General features: G+C 43.0%; 1 protein-coding gene across 4 annotated transcripts in view; it reads right to left on the bottom strand.

The window, feature by feature from the left end:
- magi3a (membrane associated guanylate kinase, WW and PDZ domain containing 3a) overlaps positions 1–19,627 on the bottom strand; it is a 195,290-nt gene that overhangs the window by 173,942 nt on the left and 1,721 nt on the right. The window lies entirely within an intron of this gene.

Here is a 19,627-nt window from a genome sequence, read left to right as displayed (position 1 = left end):
CAGCGTCTGCATGTGCATTTACTTCTCAACCTAGCTGTGGCGCAAGTCAACACAAGTGTTGAAGCAGTGGGGGGGGGGGGCAGTGCTATTCTGCCAGCTCCTTAGAAACCCCCTGACACACAGGCTCTTAGGCAGCCTAGGCACACATTCAGTAGCAAAGTCTGTCCCACAGCAGCTCTGCTAATCCCTGGACCAGTCAAGAGGATGTCTGATATCATGAAAGCAAGCCGGACATGCCCATTGGCCCTTTGCTGGAAAAGCTCAAGGCAACTCCTTTTTCAAAAGCCAAGTTTTCGGACCTTTCAAGTCAACAGATTTGAGCCAATTCTTTTTCACTGTTTTCCTCAGCCAAGGCGAGCCATTTTGCCCAGTTTGCAACTCTAAGAGAGGGATTCATCAATCAGCTCTATAGTTAGTCCATAGTGTAAAAGCCACTTGAATTGAATCCAAATGGCTTGTTGACATCAGGTCATTCAGGACAGTTTATGATGTTTCAACATTTTTTACACATGAGAAGGAGAAAACAGGTTGCACATCTACAGTACGGTAACGCCAGTTGGACCACATTCCTCCTCGCTGAATGAGTCAGTGCATCCAATGAGTAAAACCACTGTGAGTTTTCTAGGGGAGAGGTTTCAGTGTGATCGCTTGACTGGAACCATGAATGGTTAGGAGATTTCCAGACCATGAAACCACTTTTCATTCACAAGATATGTGAATTACGGAGTGTGGTCTAGACCTACTCTATCTGTAAAGTGTCTCGAGATAACTCTTGTTATGAATTGATACCATAAATAAAATGTAATGAATGAATTGAATGAATGAGATGTTTCTCTACTCCCTCTTCACCTCCGACTGCAAGCCTGTGTACGAATCTAATTCCATCATCAAGTTTGCGGACGACACTACGGTGATTGGTCTCATCAGCAACAACGATGAGACTGCCTACAGGGAAGAGATCCAGCACCTGGCCACATGGTGCACTGAAAATAACCAGCTCCTCAACACCACCAAAACCAAGGAGCTCATCGTGGACTTCAGAAAGGAGCCAAGAGGCACGCACGCACCATCCACATCGATGGAATGGCTGTTGAGCGTGTCTCCAGTTTCAAGTTTCTGGGGATCCACATCTCGGCGGACATGTCCTGGTCAACCAACACCTCCTGCCTGGTCAGAAGGCTCACCAGCGCCTCTTCTTCCTGAGGACACTGAGGAAGAATCAGCTTTCCTCAACTATCCTGGTGAACTTCTATCGCTGTGCATAGAAAGCATCCTGACAAACTGTGCAACAGTGTGGTATGGGAGCTGTTCTGTTGCAGAGCGCAAGGCACTGCAGCGGGTGGTGAAAACCGCCCAGCGCATCACCGGGACTCCACTGCCCGCCATCGAGCACATCCAGAGAAACGCTGTCTGCATCGAGCTCGCAGCATCCTGAAGGACTCCTCTCACCCAGCCCACAGACTGTTTTCTCTCCTGCCCTCCGGCAGGCGGTTCAGGTGCCTCCGGACCAGGACCAGCAGACTAAAGAACAGTTTTTTTCCCCAGAGCTGTCTCTTTATTGAACTCTAATCCTCATTGATCCCACTCCCCTCATATACTGACAGACTCTCCTTCCCTCCTCACACCTGCCTCCATTTTGTTATCTGCAATATTATAATGTTCATCTGCACTGCTGACTGTTACTATAGTAACGACTGTTTACATCTGCATCTTTTGCACTACTTACCTTTTTGCACTACTTACATTTCATTTGCACTGCTGACTGTTTATTTATTTACAGTACCAATTGTTTACATTTACATCCGCACTACCGTACTTTAACTGTAATATGCAATTACTTTCCACCGCACTTTAATTCGGATAGTTTCTGCCCAAACTTTACCTTATTTCATTAGTATATTATGCTTTTTGCACATATCTGTAAAAAATTTGCAATTATAGTAATATCCACCAAATTCCTAGCTGTAAATCTTGCTCACAATACCTGTTATCTATATTTTGTATTCATAGGACAAACCCATCTGTAAAACTCTGTTTATAATAGTATTCTTTTCTATATTTATTCATTACATATCCATGTCTTGCACTTACGGAACCATTGTATATCCTGCACTTACTGCTATTGCACTTCTGGTTAGACCCAAACTGCATTTCGTTGCCTTGTACCTGTACATGTGTAATGACAATAAAGTTGAATCTAATCTAATCTAATCTAATCTAATATGAGGAATGACTGGCATACAAATTCTGCTTGAAAAGGCAGTCAAAATGAACCCGGCTCCTCCTACAGACAACGGCATGGAGCACACCGAACGGTGATTACACTTGCGGCTGGGGCTGAACTTCCAACACTTTTTAGGCACCTTGCCTCCTTATTAACGAGTATCAAAACATGCCTTGTCATTTAATTCAGTTTAAATACCTAAGGAGTAAATCTCATCAGCGTCAGTAAGCCAATAAGCCTTTTGCATGCTTGTACCAAGATCTAATGATGCTGCTGATTGGCTGTCTAACGTAACACGCCGTTGAGGCATGCAGGAAAACTCTACAGGGCTCACATGTGGGTGTGGTTTTGTTTTGAGAGGCTTGACTATAGGTGTAAAAGAGCTGAAAAATAAAAATAAAAGATTTGTACCATGTGTGTTGTCCTTTCTTTTTGTTAAAATGGATTTTGTAAAACTGGTATCGAAGTTACGGTGTTAGTATCAGCACCGATATGGAAATAAATTAAACACCCTACTTGTGGCATTGGTCCTCTTCAGTACCACCCTAATTGCTCAAATGTGGGTACTTAAGGAATTTAAACATGGTCCAGTGTGGTGCCTGTCATTAAAGGGCAACAATATAACCTGAAGGCCTGAGATTTGATGACAGAAGCAACTTTATTTTTTAAGATTATTTTTTGGGGACTTCTCTCTTTATGAGTGACAGTTGGTAGACAGAAAAGTGGGAGAGAGATGGAGGGAGGACATGCAGCAAAGGGCCGCAGGTCAGATCCGATCCCGGGCTGCTGGAGGACTCATTCAACATGGGGCGAACGCTCTTACTGGGTGAGCTAGAGGCCGCCCCAGCAACGGTCTTCTTGCAGTAGAAGTTTTCCTAACAATCTCCTCACAGGGAGGGGGGACATGGAAACAATGCAAAATGTCTGCAGGAACTTGCACCTGTTGGTAACAATAACAACAACTGGTGGAACTTCATAGCCGTTCTCATCGTGGGGCGGCGTGTGGGCGGCTGTGGCTCAGTGGTAGAGCGGTTGCCTGCCAATTGGAAGGTTGGTGGTTTGATCCCTGCCCCTGCAGTCATTGTCGAAGTGTCCTTGGGCAAGACACTGAACCCCGAGTTGCCCCCGGTGCTGCGCATCGGAGTGTGAATGTGTGTGAATGTTTATCTGATGAGCAGGTGGCACCTTGTACGGCAGCCCCGGCCACAGTGTATGAATGTGTGTGAATGGTGAATGTTCCCTGTAGATGTAAAAGCGCTTTGAGCAGTTGCTAAGACTGGAAAAGCGCTATATAAATACAGCACATTACATCGTGCTCAATAAAACCAAAATAACTGCATTCCACGCATGATCACCATACCCAGATAAACACTCAAGCAACAATGGTGCACACATGAACAAACTGACAGGATGTAGGACTAAACAAACTGTGTGTTTTTTTAATGAACCCTGGAAAAATGACAGACAACAGCGGGTGGCGCCAAAACCGATAACAAGCACACATCAGAAAACAGTGAAGCTATCTGCACGAAGCTAAAGGTTATAACTGCAATATTTTCAAAACTGTATCGATGAGCAGACTCCAAGTATGGATCTTTTATTATATATGTGTTGGTCAGTTTGTCTGCTTGACAATCCCATTTTGCGGCAATAAAATACCAGTGATATGAACAAACAGGAAAATGTATCTTTTTAGCAGAGGTGTCTAAAGTATTCCCACTCATTACTCAGTTAGAAGTATGGATACTAGGGTATAAAAACCCTGTAGACAAAGTATCAACTCAAGCTTTTTACTCAAGTGTAAAAGTATTGGTTTCAAAACTACTTAAGTATAATAAAAATGTAATGTAAAAGTAAATGTATTGTAAGGAAAACTAAATACTATCAATATGCTTTTTCAAATTAGACTATACGGCGAGTTTTGGAATCAATTAGCTCGTGGTACTTGGGTACGCAGGGCTTCCATCCAACCATTTCAAAAAATTCTTCCAGGTACGGCCAGGGATGTAGAAGGGTTGGCTGGTCTTCCTGGTTATCAACCTCCTGGTCCGGGTACGGCCAGGGATGTAGAAGGGTTGGCTGGTCTTTTTGGCTACCAACCCCCTGGTCCAGGTACGGCCAGGGATTGTAAGGTTGGTCGTCTTCCTGCTACAAACCTCTGATACGGGTACGACCAGGATGTAAAGGGTGGCTGGTCTTTTGGCTACCAACCTCCGTGTCCAGGTACGGCCAGGGATGGTAGGGATTGGCTGGTCCAGGTAAGGCCAGGGATTGTGACGAGCTTGGCAGGTCTCCGGCTACCAACTCCTGGTCCAGGTAACGGCCAGGGTTGTTAGAGATTGGCTGGTCCAGGTAAGGCCAGGGATGTAGAAGGGTTGGCTGGTCTTCCTGGCTACCAACCTCCTGGTCCAGGTACGGCCAGGGATGTAGAAGGATTGGCTGGTCCAGGTAAGGCCAGGGATGTAGAAGGGTTGGCTTGTCTTCCTGGCTACCAACCTCCTGGTCCAGGTACGGCCAGGGATGTAGAAGGGTTGGCTGGTCTTCCTGGTTACCAACCTCCTTGCTAGTGCTTGGTTGGGACATTCCGCTCAAGTTCTCGAGTCTCTGCCATTGACATCTTCGTACTAGGCTACATACGTCTGCTGTTTCCTTGCTGGAGTTTGACATGATTTGTGTCATATGCAGGTGTTATGGATTGTGTACAAACCAATAGGTGTGTTGAAATGGTATAATCTAATACTTCTCATCCAACCACAATCAAAGTCACTCTATCCGGAAGGCGCCATTTATCTGGATAGGTTTTTGAACGATGGCAAGCCGGAATGAAAACAAGCCGAACTGAAATAAGAATTTCGAGGCTGTTTTTGAAATGTAAGGAGTAGAACATACCAATTACTGCATGAAAATGTAAGGAGTAGAAGTAAAAACTCTGCTGTAAAATAATTACTCCAGTAAAGTGTAGATACCCAAAATTTCTACTTAATTAACAAAGTACAAATACTTTGTTACCTTACTTGACACCTCTGCTTTTTAGATAAAACAGATGTTGACACAGTTTCCTTTTGGGGACATAATTTGACATTTGAAGTTGGAAAAAAGGTAATACATTGCAATATATTGCAAAATATTGCAATGTTTTCAAATTGCAACAATATTGTATTGTGACATAAGCATCGTGATGATATTGTATTGTGAGGCCTCTGGTGATTCTCACCCCTAGTTATCACGGGCACAGTACATATGAATTTATTCTGAAGGACTGCAGAGCTTATTCGTGCACTCCTTTGAACCCCAGGGGGCGTTAGGGTCAGAAGGTGATACATACATACGTACATTTATTCAAGTACTTCAGTCTAAATTTGAGGTACTTGTACTTTGCTCGAGTCTTTCCTTTTAATGCCGATTTCTACTTTTTACTCCACTGCATTAATCTGACAGTTGTATGTACTAGTTACTTTACAAATTAAGATTTTTGCAGACAAAACACATGTAGTTTTTGTAATATGATGTTTTATTATAAATTAAACTAGCCGATAATAAAAACCGCCTATAAATCCAGCTGAAAGGATGAGAACATTAAACACTTGAGTGACAGAACAGTTTGGATCATTTCCAGTTTTAAAATGTGAGGGGTTTTCTGCATTGAGTACTTTTTCTTTTAACACATACATTTTAGTACATTTTCCTGATGATACTTACATACTTTTACTTCAATATAATTTTCAAATCAGGACTTTTACTTATAAAAGAGTATTTTTACAGTGTTGTATTGGTACTTTTACTTAAGTAAAGGATCTGAATAATTCTTCCACCGCCGGATGGGAAATATACAAGAAGTGCTGCCCTAGATGAATATGACATAACCTGTTTATCACCTGTAAAGCGGGTGAACATACTCTACAAACCAGGACAGACAGAAAACAGATTCTCTTTAAGGGCTGCATTTGTTTGTCCAGTAGCAACACATCATATCTGAAAGCTGTTCAAATATTCTGCTGCAGTATGTCAAGCTTGAGTTCAGTGACTGATACCAGTGGATACTCCGAAGATTGCATCACTGCAACGTCAGGATTGCAGAGAGACACGTCCTACTGCTTACTTCAAAACGGTGAGTAATGTGCATGTGATCTCTTGAGTCAATTTGCTACAGGACCACAGAGAGCTGGCGACTGGCAGGCTGCTGCCAAAGCCTCGCAAGTGTGTGTGTTTAGGCCATTAAAAAAACAAAACAAAAAAAACAAGCCAACCACCGGACAACCAAAACACACACTCACAAGTCCTTGTCTCATTTCATGGGCGGAGAGATTCTGCTATTTTTGTCCCAGGATTGGCGTATTAGAAGAAAAATAAGCAACCGGCATCAGGAGCAAAATACTGAGAAGGCGGTCTGTCAAAACAGATACAATCCCCGGTAACTGTGTGCTCACTAGCAGCCGCCGCAAAGGCAAAACATCGTGAAGATGACTCCTGTGAGTCAAACACAACGTAAGCGAGACATCGTCCTCCTGGAGTCCCTCAACTTTTCGCTGGGTACACACAGCTGCTCCGGACGCCTGAACAGGGATGAGATTGGACCCGATCAATAACCTGTTAGAGAAGCTAACAGACACCCATGAATTTGAATGAGGACACTCAGGGAACCTCATCTCCACAGAGCATGACATCCCACCACAGAGGGAGGACAGAGGACAACCAATGCATTAATAAACACTGGGAGAAAATGGCTCCCATGTCCAAATCAAGACAAAACGTTTACTCAGAGGAGAGCTGCAAAGATGAATGAATTAAAAGATTAGTTGTCAACTCTGAAATCAATCGCCAACTATTTTTAATAATCAGTCTCCTGATTCCTGCTCCTTAAATGTGAATAGTTTCTAGTTTCCTCTCTCCTCAGTAACAGTAAACTGAATATCTTCGAGTTGTGGACAAAACAAGACATTTGAGTACGTCGTCTTGGGCTATGATTGACATTCCCCCCCCCCATTTTCTGACATTTTACAGACCAAACAACTAATCGATTAATCAAGAATAATTCAAAAACGTAAATAATTGTTGGTTGCAGGTCTACTTCCGAGTGACTTTGTGTCAATCCTAGCAGCCATTTGTCTGGATGGGATTTCACTGGTTTGTCTATCCATATCTAAACAGCATTAAACAACCCCGCCTACTGTATGTCTAGTCAAACTAATGACACAAGCTCAATTTAGCCAGTGATAACATCTCCAGCTTAGCCTGATCATCAATAGCAGAATTTTTTATTTGACTTTTTACTCTACAAAAAGGACAGAGGAAGAGATTTGAAAGAAGGAATGAGGTCAGACATGAAATACTCTCACTCCCCTCATCGCTCATGCAGAGGTTTGGCAGAAACAACAGCAGTGCTGCAGCCCAGAAAGCAGAAGGGGCCTCAGCAGCAGCTGGCTGAGTATGTGCTTACCGTGAAGCTGCGTTGGTATGAGATGGTGTCATGGGCACAAGCAGAGTGGGCCGAAATCGATTCTTTGAGGTGGAGTACCACGACTAAACAGCTGAGTGGACAGCCCTTGCAAAATGAGTATTGACGAAGGCCCATCGGCGCGGGCACAGGGCCAAGTCGGAAGTACCACAGCCAACCAGGAGATTGAACTCTGAGATTGAGTCCTCTCGGCTGATTTATCACCCAGCGTGTAAAGAAAGATCCCAACAGAGGAAGTGCAAATTACATGACAGGCACTTTGTCTTAGTCCTTTCATTACCCTCTACACACTCTACATACTCTTTCAGTGTCACAGAAAAGAGATACAATAAGGAATATGAGCAAAATAACAGAAAAGGTAGCCTGATGGAATTCAAAAGTAGGGCAATAGGTTTAAAAAATCTAATTTCTGGTTTCAAATTAATTGATCCAATATTAATTCATAAAATACTGAGATTTATCTTTAAAGGGGCTCTGTTTTAAAGCTAGAGTGAACATATTGGTATCATATATGGCAGCCCGGTGGGTTCAGTGGTTAGCACTTCTGTCTCACAGCAGGTCGCCACTGCAGAGTCCGATCCCCGGTCCGGGCAGGGCCGTTCTGTGTGGAGTTTGCATGTTCTCCCCGTGTTTGTGTGGGTTTCCTCCAGGTGCTCCGGTTTCCTCCCACCATAGAGACATGCATGCCACTTGAAAATTAGCCGACTGGCTAACACTGGCGCATTTACAGAAATCTTGATTAATGTGCATTGCCCTAATCAAATGAAATAATCATAAAACTGGACGATCTAAGGAATCCATGTTATGCTAAATAACGCTGCAAAGTTGGGCTTAAATGTGGCCCTTTCACAGCTGTATTGGTTAGGGTTGCACTTTACTGTGTTGATTGCTGTAGTGTAGTATAAAAAGTACATTAATGTAACTGCTTTGGAGGTCCTAATGTCCCCATTCATATTTTTAATAATGCACCAGGTTAGAGGGTTACCTGTACATTTTGACATCATTAGTTCTCTGAGAATCGCTTTCATATACAAGCAAAATTGGTATGGTAACTGAAATATCTTTGATCCAATGGATACTGAATTGACTCGAATCAAAACGTAAATCAAATCAAATTGGGACCTTGTGAACCAAAATTGAATTGATTCAGGAAATCAGTGCTACCCAGCTCTGTCCAAAAGTATGGCAAAGGCTGTTCTCCTCAGTAATTGTGTTTGGCCTCAAACCGGAAGTGGAAACTGATTCACATGTGCCTTAATTTTGCATTATCATGCATGCTTGCACACACACATATGCAGGCAGCTCACACAGACTGGTTACTTGCAGACATGATTGGAAATACTGACTGTTGCGGCATGTCTAGAATAGTAAATGTTGGCCTAATGAAGAGGGGGTAGAATCATTTCAGACAGTCACAACAGGAGAGAGAGAATCAATACTATTATCATGATTATTGGGACCATAATCATTTTCAGCTCTGAGATTATTAATGCTCTTTCTCATCTTCTTTGTCCTTTCCAATCCCCTGGTTCTTCTCCTGCTATTCTAGCTCCTTTTTACTCTTTTCCTTCCCTCCAATCTGCACTTTGCCCTCTTTAACCCCATTTTCTTTTCTCTAAACCTGTTCATTTCCTTTTTTTTTTTAATCCTCATAGTTTAAATCCAATACATCCTTCAAAAGAGAATCCTTCTCAGGAAGATTTCCAAAGCAGCAATGAGCCAGCTGCCTCCTCTCTGTCCCTGTTATTGCCTCTGCTGCAACACCACAGGGATGTTTCATACAGAACCAGCCAGAAACACAGTCCCCAAATAGGCTCTCCGCGGAGGGCAGAGAGTGTGCATCTGGAGGAAACTCGGTCCAATCAACTAGCAGATAACCTGTCGCCTTTGTCCCTCTATGCACATCTGCACCTCGGTATTGATTCATAACAGTCCATTTCTATCTCGATTTCCTATACTGAACCAAGTTGCAGTCTGCTGCTCACAGCTACACAGAAGGGACAATTTATTAGTTAATCAGATCGTGGACAATCTGTCCTAAAATACAACAGGGTCAGGTGGTGGTGCATTTCCGTTAAAAGCCCATCTTCTTCACGACCACTTATTGTGTGATAACGGCTCACTCCAGCCCAGCTGCCATTTGTGTCACACCTTATCAGCAGTGACAATGTAAGTGGACAACAAGAGGGGAAACAAGCCAGGCAACAGTTACCAAAACAACTGCATCACTATCGCTGTGCCACTGGTTTACTTTCTCATACTGTACATGGCTTAATGCAACCACAAAACACTGATTCTAGCTCCATACGCAGTAGAGGGACGATCATCAACGTTTTTATGCTTCTTCTTTTTTGGGGCATTTTTTTAACCTTTAATAGACACAACAGCTGAATACAGGGAAGGGGGGAGAGGGGGGGGGGGGAGACATGCAGCAAATGGCCGCAGGTCGGACCTGAACCCTGAGCAGCCGCGTCGAGGACTAAGCTATTGCATATGGGTGCCCGCTCCACCAAGTGAGCCTCCCAGGTGCCCGCTATTTCCGGTAGGTTTTCAGATTTTAATTGGTATCCCGATTCTCTGCCATGATTTTTTTCTCACAAAGTGTAATGTTTATTGCACACATGAACCATGACAAAACAAAACAAGATGACAGTACCAAACATAGATTCTCTTTTTTTGCCACAAGCCTGTAAACATAGAGGCTTCAATGAGGAGAAGGGAGAGCAATAAAACCTATTTCCTACAGTCTATGTTTAAAACTCACAGAAAAAAAGCATTAGTGATGCAGTCGGCTCATAAAATCAAACGAGAAGCAAAGTTATAAAAAAAAAATCTAAGTCACTTAAAAATTAAATTATGAACAGTGTGAATCGCGATTTTATAATGATCAATCGTGCAGACCTACCTACCCGTAATTTATATTTTTAATTCAAACTGCAAAAAAAAGGTTTGAAAGCTGGCTGGTGCACAGACTGCCACTACGTTTTACTTTCTCTCCATTTTCTCCTCACTATCTTGCATTAGCAGAAGCAATGTGGCAAAAATGCCTTGTTTGCCTAACTCTGGGGATCAGTGTCCTTTTGCAGCAAGAAGCGTAACATTTTGGTACACGGAAACATTAAAACACTGTGAAGGTTAGCTTAAACAATACACAGCTTTTCAGAAAAAAAAGAAAGAAATGGGCGTAAAACAAAAAGGATAAGATGTGCTCTGGTCTCAGTTATGTATGTGCACTGTTTAATCTTAACTCAAAAAGAACAGCTGCAGGGATGACTCGCTGTTACAGGGAGACCAATTAGGAGTCAAGAAAAGGAAAGGAGGGCAGGAGTCTCTGAGGAAGAGTGTGTGTGAGTTTGTGTGTGTGAGTTTGTGTGTGTGTGCGTCTTCCTAAACTACATTGTCCATTTCCACCAGCAGCAACCTGGAGACACTGGTGCTGACATCGCAGCACGACCGGTCGGCGAGTAGAAAGAGGCAGTCTTGGTGAATCAGCACGCGCCCATCTCCACTGCTTTTCCACATGCCTGCCAAGTCCCCGTGCCTGCCAGTGAGAGGCACGGCTCATTTGAAAGTGCTATCTTTGTTGCCGGCCTGTTCGTTACCGCAATGCGGCTCTATGGACAGTGTCGGCAAGGTAGAAGAGGGATGTCCATGTCACTAAACATCTGTGTCTGATTTGGACAGCTCTGCTTTTCGCTGATGGTTCCAAAACTGTAAAAAGGATGCAGGGAGCCTTGGATGAGCAATAATACCGGGCACACCTTCATTCTCCTTCATCCTTCATTTCTTTCCTGTGAGACTGACTTGTCTGTCACGCACAGCAGAAGAAGGAAAGAAACGCAAGTCAGGCGAAAACAGAGGTTTATACCGCTGTAGGAGTGGACTAGGCCAGTGGTTCCCAACATTTTGGTCTGATGTGGAGGGTTTTCACGACCCGTCATCACACCGGAAGTCGCCATATTGGAGATTTTACGCATCACAACAAAGCACAGGCACTAAAAGTAGATCCTGATTTTTGCTATTCATTTCTACCATTTATACTGTATACTTATTACTTCAAGCTGCCTGTTTAAAAGAACATCAGCTGTAACATCTGAATACAGGAACTTCAATCAAATCATAATTTATATATATATTTTTAATTAGCTGAGCTGCTTTACAATCTTTCTAAGTACCCCCTGGCACTATTAGGCCCTGTTTACACGTACATGGTTATTTTAAAAAACAAAGTAATTTCCCTTCGTTTGTGCCCTTCGTTTACACGCAAACGGAGAATTTGCCTCTGAAAACAAGTCTTTCTAAAAACTTAGGCCAGAGTGGAGATTTTGGAAATCTTTGTTTGCATGTGAACTGAGACAAACAAAGGTTTAGGTAGCCGAGGAAGTGAAGAAGAGAAGAGAAAGGAAGTGATTGGTTGCTGTTGTTGCTATTTTTTAGGATTCTGATTGGCTATCATGGGCTTGAGCTTCTTGTTACACTGCCACCTACAGGTTTGGCAGGCTCTTGATGGCATTGACGGCGTATATAAACGGGTACGTTTAACCGAACACTTTTTTAAAAAATGACAGCGGCGCACAATGTTATTTTTGAAACTGGAGAGGTTGAAATGTCCGTTTCTGAAAATAGCCGGCCACGTGTAAACATAGTCTTAGGAATCACTGGACTAGGCGATTGTGAGGCGGTGCAGGGCTGTGAGTTGCAGAAGGAGAGGGCTGCTCCACAGAGAAACGGAGGGATGAAAAGGAGTGTCAGAGGCGTGCTTTGTTATTCACAGCAGCCGCTGCCGTATGAGGGCTTCAGCCCATCCGCTCGCACCGTTGTCCCTCGCCGCTGACGAGCTGGCAGGGCGGAGGGCGGAGAAGTGTGACAGGTTTGGGGAATGAGCCGGGAGAGCAGCCAGTGGGAGGGGATGATGGGTGGATGTCACATCAGGTGTACAGCTGCGATACGCGCGCGCACACACGCACACGCACACACACACACACACACACACACACACACACACACACACACACACACCACACACACACACACACACCACACACACACACACACACACACACCACACACACACACACACACACACACACACACACACACACACACACACACACACACACCACACACACACACACACACACACACACACACACACACACACACACACACACACACACACACACACGCAGCAGAGAGAGGACAGAGAAGGGTGCCAGTAATGTTTTGCACTTGGAATACTGATGGCCTCCATGTTTAGAGCTGCAGGAAGAGTGTGAGGTGAGAAGAAGTGGATTCAAGATAATTTTGCAACCAAAGACTTTGTCTAGAGTGTTGTCCAATTGTTGCAACTATTAATCTATTTCTATTATTAATTACTATTTTGATACTCGATTAACCAGTTTGAGTCATAAAAGTAAAACTTCTCCAATTCCAGCTTCTTAAATGTGAATATTTTCCAGTTTCTTCACTCCTCTTTGACAGTAAACTGAATATCTTTAAGTTGTGGACAAAACAAGACATTTGAGGACGTCTTCTTGGGCTATGGGGAACACTGATCAACATTTTTCACCATTTTCTGACATTTATTGGACCAATCAACAGATTAACCCACAATGAAAATATTCGCGAGTTGCAACCCTACGCTTGATTGCAGCAATGTTGTATTTCATTTAGAAATGCTTGACTGTTTTCACGGTCTCTACAACTGTCAAATACTGTTCATGGATCTTGTTGGGTCTTTTGTGCCCTTAAAAGCATAAAGAGACTGTACTCTGGTACCTCAGTTGTCTGGGTAAAGTGAAGTTTTTTACCTTCTTTGCGAGGCTTACGAATTCTGAGACCAGCCTGCGCTGCACTGTAGTCTCAAATATGACAAAGGCAGTGACTGGAACAGAAGTTACATTTTCCGCAGGGAGAAGCAGCCAGAGAACCTGAGAGATCCTGACAGCCTCCCCTCAGCTGGTTTAGAGCGGCTTAGTCATGGAGGCAATGACTGCAACGTGGGGGGAACCACATTAACACAGGCGGTGCGCTTACTGCTCCGCTGCGCTGCTGAGCCGAACGTATGAAGTGTTAACCTCAATATGACAACACCAGCGAGACCAAAAGAAACTGACATTGCCTATTTTGGAGAGAGAAAAGTAGCAAAATTACTACGTGAGGAGTAAAAAAATGTAATGTAGCAGAGTAAAAAAAAGAAAGAAAAAGTTTGATTCCCATTCTTCAGGATAAAATAAGACCTGCATGCAAAATGCATCAGCAATGGATTCTGAAAGCAGGAACATTTTCAATAAGCATTCTGCCTTGTAGGTTTCAAACTGAGGATGGCTTTAGAATGCATCGTTGTTGACCATGTAACAAAATGGGGTTGCAGTGTGAAGAGAACGGCACTGTATTCTATTTATTTACAAAGCACTTCTTGGCAAACTACTATCCTAAACGTCTTTTTAACTTCCCATTGCACCAGGTCCAAAGAATATTTGGTCCTAAAAGATAATTATCAAGTTAATACTGAGATTGGTAAGTCAAGTGGCTCTTCAGTTCTATACTCCACATAAGTGGAACAATCTGCAGAAGCAAGATTGTCCATTCTAATTAATTTACAGTAAGTTCCTTTTGATTGACATACAGCCATGTGGATGCACGTGTTTTTTTATTTTAATCAGTGTTGTCCCTTAAAAACCTGTGTCTGTTTGTTGTATAATTTGTTACTGTAACTATGTGCTTTGATTATTTAATAGCAGTAGTAGTACACAGTGTTGTCACTCCCTGATGTGAGTCGAGTGCAGATGTGAGTCGAGTGCAGATGTGAGTCACACATGCTCAGATTTAAGCGGTTTACGACATAAACCACCATGTCATACTGAAATTTGTGAAATCCATAAAATAATAAACTTTTTGCATTACAAACAATAACAGAAGATGGAAATCATTTCAAAAAACATTTTAGCTATCTATAACGGGCAGCTGTGGAAAAGTGGTAGAGTGGTTGCCTGCCAATTGGAAGGTTTGTGGTTCAATCCCTGGCTCTGCAGTCCCATGTTGAAGCGTCCTTGAGCAAGACACTGAACCCTGAGTTGCCCCCGATGCTGCGCCATCAGAGTTTAAATGTGTGTGAGTGTGTATCTGATGAGCAGGTGGCACCTTGTACGGCAGCCTCGGTCACAATGTATGAATGTGTGTGAATGGTGAATAGTTCCTGCACTATGTGAAAGCGCTTTGATTATTTGTTAAGACTGGAAAAGCGCTATATAAATACATCCCATTTACATATTGCAATTAATTAGTGTGGCTGGTATAGTTTAGAGCTGAACCTTCTTTTGGAGAAGGTAATGTTAAACCTTCCTGTGTCGAAGAACCGTCTGTGTACAACAAACTGCATGCACAAAAGCAGGTCAGATAACTCAACTTGCAATTGTTGTTGTGCAAGTTTTTTAACCCTCATGTTGTCCTTGTAAAAAGCGCTTTGAGTGTTTTTAAGACTAGAATAGCGCTATATAAATACAGCCCATTTACATTTAACTGTCTGATTGCTTTCTTCAGGTAGGGAGTGAGTCCTTACCCCAAGTGAAGGAGTTTAAGTACCTTGGGGTCTTGTTCGCGAGTGAGGGGACTATGGAGCGTGAGATTGGTCGGAGAATCGGAGCAGCCGGTGCGGTATTACATTCTGTTTATCGCACCGTTGTGACAAAAAGAGAGCTGAGCCAGAAGGCAAAGCTCTCGATCTACCGGGCAATTTTTGTTCCTACCCTCACCTATGGGCATGAAGGTTGGGTCATGACCGAAAGAACGAGATCCAGGGTACAAGCGGCCAAAATGGGTTTCCTCAGGAGGGTGGCTGGCGTCTCCCTTAGAGATAGGGTGAGAAGCTCAGTCATCCGAGAGGAGCTCGGAGTGAGCCGCTGCTCCTTCCCGTCGAAAGGAGCCAGTTGAGGTGGTTTTGGACATCTGGTAAGGATGCCTCCTGGGCGCCTCCTTAGGGAGGTGTTCCAGGCACGTCCAACTGGGAGGAGACCTCGGGGAAGACCCAGGACTAGGTGGAGAGATTATATCTCCAACCTGGCCTGGGAACGCCTCGGGATCCCCCAGTTGGAGCTGGTTGATGTGGCTCGGGAAAGGGAAGTTTGGGGTCCCCTACTGGAGCTGCTGCCCCCGCGACCCGATACCGGATGAGCGGATGAAGATGGATGGATGGATGGATGTCTGATTGCTAACGTTAGCTCAAAACCCCATTCAAGTGACAACATTTGTTGTGTTTGATGCTAACTTGTAGCCAGCAATGAATGAACTTGGTTAAGTAGGTCCATTTTTACTGTACTGACATTACAGAAGTCTCTCGTTAGCATCTTTTAGGCTACTTGTCGCAAAGGGTTGCATGTGCGACTCAATTACATACATCGGGGGAGTGACAGCCTCAACTGGCCAAACGGCAACATTAATACAAGTAGAGCTGCAACGATTAGTTGATAAATCAAAACAGTCAAGTGACAGAAAATAATCTTCAAATCGTTTTTGTCTCTTTGTTTTATTTTTAAAAAGGAAAATGCAGCCAAAGTTAGGTTGAGCACACAGCAAAACTCACACTTTACGCAACTGCTCGACCCAGCCACATATAAACCATCACTGAATGCCGCAATTTCAATTTTTGAACATTGTCAGGTGGTTATACAAAGGCATTATGGGAGACTGTAATTTTTTAAGTTATTTTGAGACACAAAAGGGGAGAAAGAGGGGAATGAATGCAGCAAAGGGCCAAAGGGCAGAGTCGAACCTGCGGCCGCTGCGTCGAGGCATAAACCACTGTATGTGGGCGCCTGCTCTACCAGGTGAGCTACCCAGGCGCACGGGGGGATTGTTATTTAATCTGAGTAGAAACGCCGTAGAAACCGACAAAGCAGGTTGGAGGGAGAGTAGAAACATTGAGAAGGTTCATTAAAAGACTTCATTGAAAAAGTAACTCCTGGGACGCACCCAACGGCACAGGCTGGCGATGTATTACGGTGTAAGAGGAAGTGTTGATGAAAGCCCAAAAGGTGGAATTAAAACCCACTGCAATCATCTCTCACTCAATTACTCAAGCTTATTGTTACCTGGATTCCTTATGGCATCGTTTGTCCCCAGGATTCTTTTTTTCTGGTCTCTTGAGTAAAAAATAAAAGGACTGCACACTTAAAAAGAATCTTTTAGATCCAAAACAATGACTAAAAATGGAATTCTTCATAACTTAGTGTGCATATATCAGGCTAAAGTGAGTGACATCAAGTTTAGTTATCCATAGCTCTCTTTTCTACGTGGTAGATAAAACACTGGAAGCAGCTCGTTTTTATCACCTTTCCTTGAGTATTAGGTCTAAGGGGAGTGTGATTTTATTAAAGTACACATTTCTGCAGTTCATTTCTCCCCGGATACTGTAGCAAGATATATATTTATATAAAAAAGTGCTGTGTTCTTGAATACATTCAAATAAAAATGCTGCTCGTATCAAAAAGACTCCAGGGAATCTCATTCATGTTTTGACTATTAACAATGAATGTTACTAAACATAAAAGTACTGATAAAGTACTATTAACGTTTTCCTTTAGTCGACATCAGCTGCAACTTTAGAAAGAAAAACAGCTATCTTACTGATCTTACTAATCCCTGCCCTACTTTAACGCACACTGGCATTGAGTGTGTGTATTAACAATAACATATTGTGTTTCACGTTGAAATGTATAGTCCTGTTACATAAACCATAATAGCTCATACTGTCCAGCCTTAGAGTGCATGTATCCACCAAAGTTACCTTAACAAATGTTGACATATTATAGGTTTTTGTTTTAGTAATTAGATGATTTTTTTTCAGTCTATAACTTAAGAACACCATGGTAAACACTTTGACCTGGAAGTGTTTGTCCATCTGTATCTTGCCTTCAGAATTGGGTTTACATACTGTGTTCAGATATAATGGAGTAGCGCTGTGAAATGTAGGCCGTTGTCATCTCAGCATATTGTTCTCATTATTTAACTTTTTTTAGTGTTTTGAAAACCCTTTACCCAGTTGACCAATGTGTGAAACAAGGCTGCTCCAGGACCTGACAGCTAAATGCTCCATCCATTTAGCTCCATGAGGCAAAAACAAGCAGACCTAAGTCCGTTTACAGCATTAATCAATGAGCTGCCCACTCACATGTCTCTAAGCTGCAATAGGTATCTGTATCACTACGCCTCTACTCTCAATCGCCCCCTCAAGGTTACTGCCTATTGCTTTGCTCCTCTCTATGGATGGGAGCTGCATACTGAGTGCGTTGGCTGGTCTGGCGCCAGAGGACCACTCCAGCAAAACTTCTGTTTTCTGTCCTGACAGTGCAGCGGAAGTCTCGAGCACTCTCCGCTGCAGTGGAGGCACATGTCATGTTTGATTTAGAAGCAACGATTGACACTGGCGGGTAAGTAAAATGACGAAGGAATGTAAAATTCTGAAGAAAGGTTGTGCAATTCTTTTAAAGATTTGTAGATTTACTGAGAGGATTAGGTGGCCTGTGCAAAAGCACAAACTATGTAGTATGCTGGTGATAGAGTCAGGTTGGGGGGAAGGGTACTACCAAGGCAAAGTAAGAATCAGAGTGAAATATAGAATAATGTAGCAATGGGAAGAAAATACCAGAGACGAGCGGGAATGGGAAAATGTGATGATAAGGCATAATCTGCTTAGGGGAGAAGATAAAGTAAAGACAAACTAGGCAGAAAAGAGGGAGAGTGAAAGAATTCCAACAGGGCAGGTCAGACACACTGAAAATATGCAACTTTTTTTGTTGCTGTGTTATGTAAACACAAGGCACACTGTGCTGTTTCTTTGGAAATGGACTCAAACGAATTCTCTAGAATTTACACCACTACTCAGTCATAGCCTTTTTCCTCACTCCCAAAATTTCCAATCTCACGAGAACACAAGTTCACATTCACACTGGCCGGTTAGCATATGATCCATCGGCCACCTCATCGTGGCGAGGAGCAGCCATCAATGATGGATGATGCTTAAATTAACCATGAGCGAGGAGACAGAGACACAAACACACAGTGGTAAGCAGCCCGCACATGTCGACGTGTGGCTCAGCATCACTTTACATACACCTTACAATACAGAACACAACACAAAGAAAATATTAAAACACACACTAGTCGATTAATCTGCCAGTCATTTTTTCTCAATTAATCGATTGCAGTTGTTTTGTTTATAAAATGTGGGAAATGTGGATCAGTGTTTCCCTAAGATGACGTCCTCAAATGTCTTGTTTTCTTTACAACTTAAAGATATTGCGTTTACTGTCACAGAGGAGTGGAGAAACTAGGAAATGTGAAGCTGGTAGCAGAATTTGATTCTAATCGATTATCAAAAATAGTTGGCGATTACTTTAATAGTGGGCAATTAATCCATTAATCTTTGCAGCTCTAGAACTGCTACAATTAGTCATTGCATTGAACACTGTTTCAACTACATCCACCAGTGCGCTTCACAGAAAACCATAACAAATGCCTGACAGTTATGGTTTCAAAGCGTGCCGTGTCGCCAGGCTGGAACAGAATACTGGGGATGTAGGGATATGGGCCTGGTTAATTCAATTAGGACTCACCTTAACACAAACAGACCAACACCGTCTAAGCTGGCAAGACATAACAAATCCCAGATAAGTGTTTGCAAAGTACCACACTCAGCAGTGCCTCAATCAAACACACACACACACACACACACACCACACCACACATATACACACACACACCTAGTAAAGTTTGACTGTATATTTTTGCACATTTAACACACCCATTAGGCATGCCTGTGAGCCATAAAGGAGCACAAACTAATTGCTAGTAAGTCAGGTAATAACACACACATAAATCCAACCTGTAGCTTTTAGCCGAGCTTGCAGACAGGAAATTAAAATGACATCAGGGCAGTGTGTTGTACCTTT

Source organism: Etheostoma spectabile, chromosome 7, assembly GCF_008692095.1.
Source record: "Etheostoma spectabile isolate EspeVRDwgs_2016 chromosome 7, UIUC_Espe_1.0, whole genome shotgun sequence".
Taxonomy (NCBI): domain Eukaryota; kingdom Metazoa; phylum Chordata; class Actinopteri; order Perciformes; family Percidae; genus Etheostoma; species Etheostoma spectabile.
This window is presented reverse-complemented; position numbering and strand designations above follow the sequence as displayed.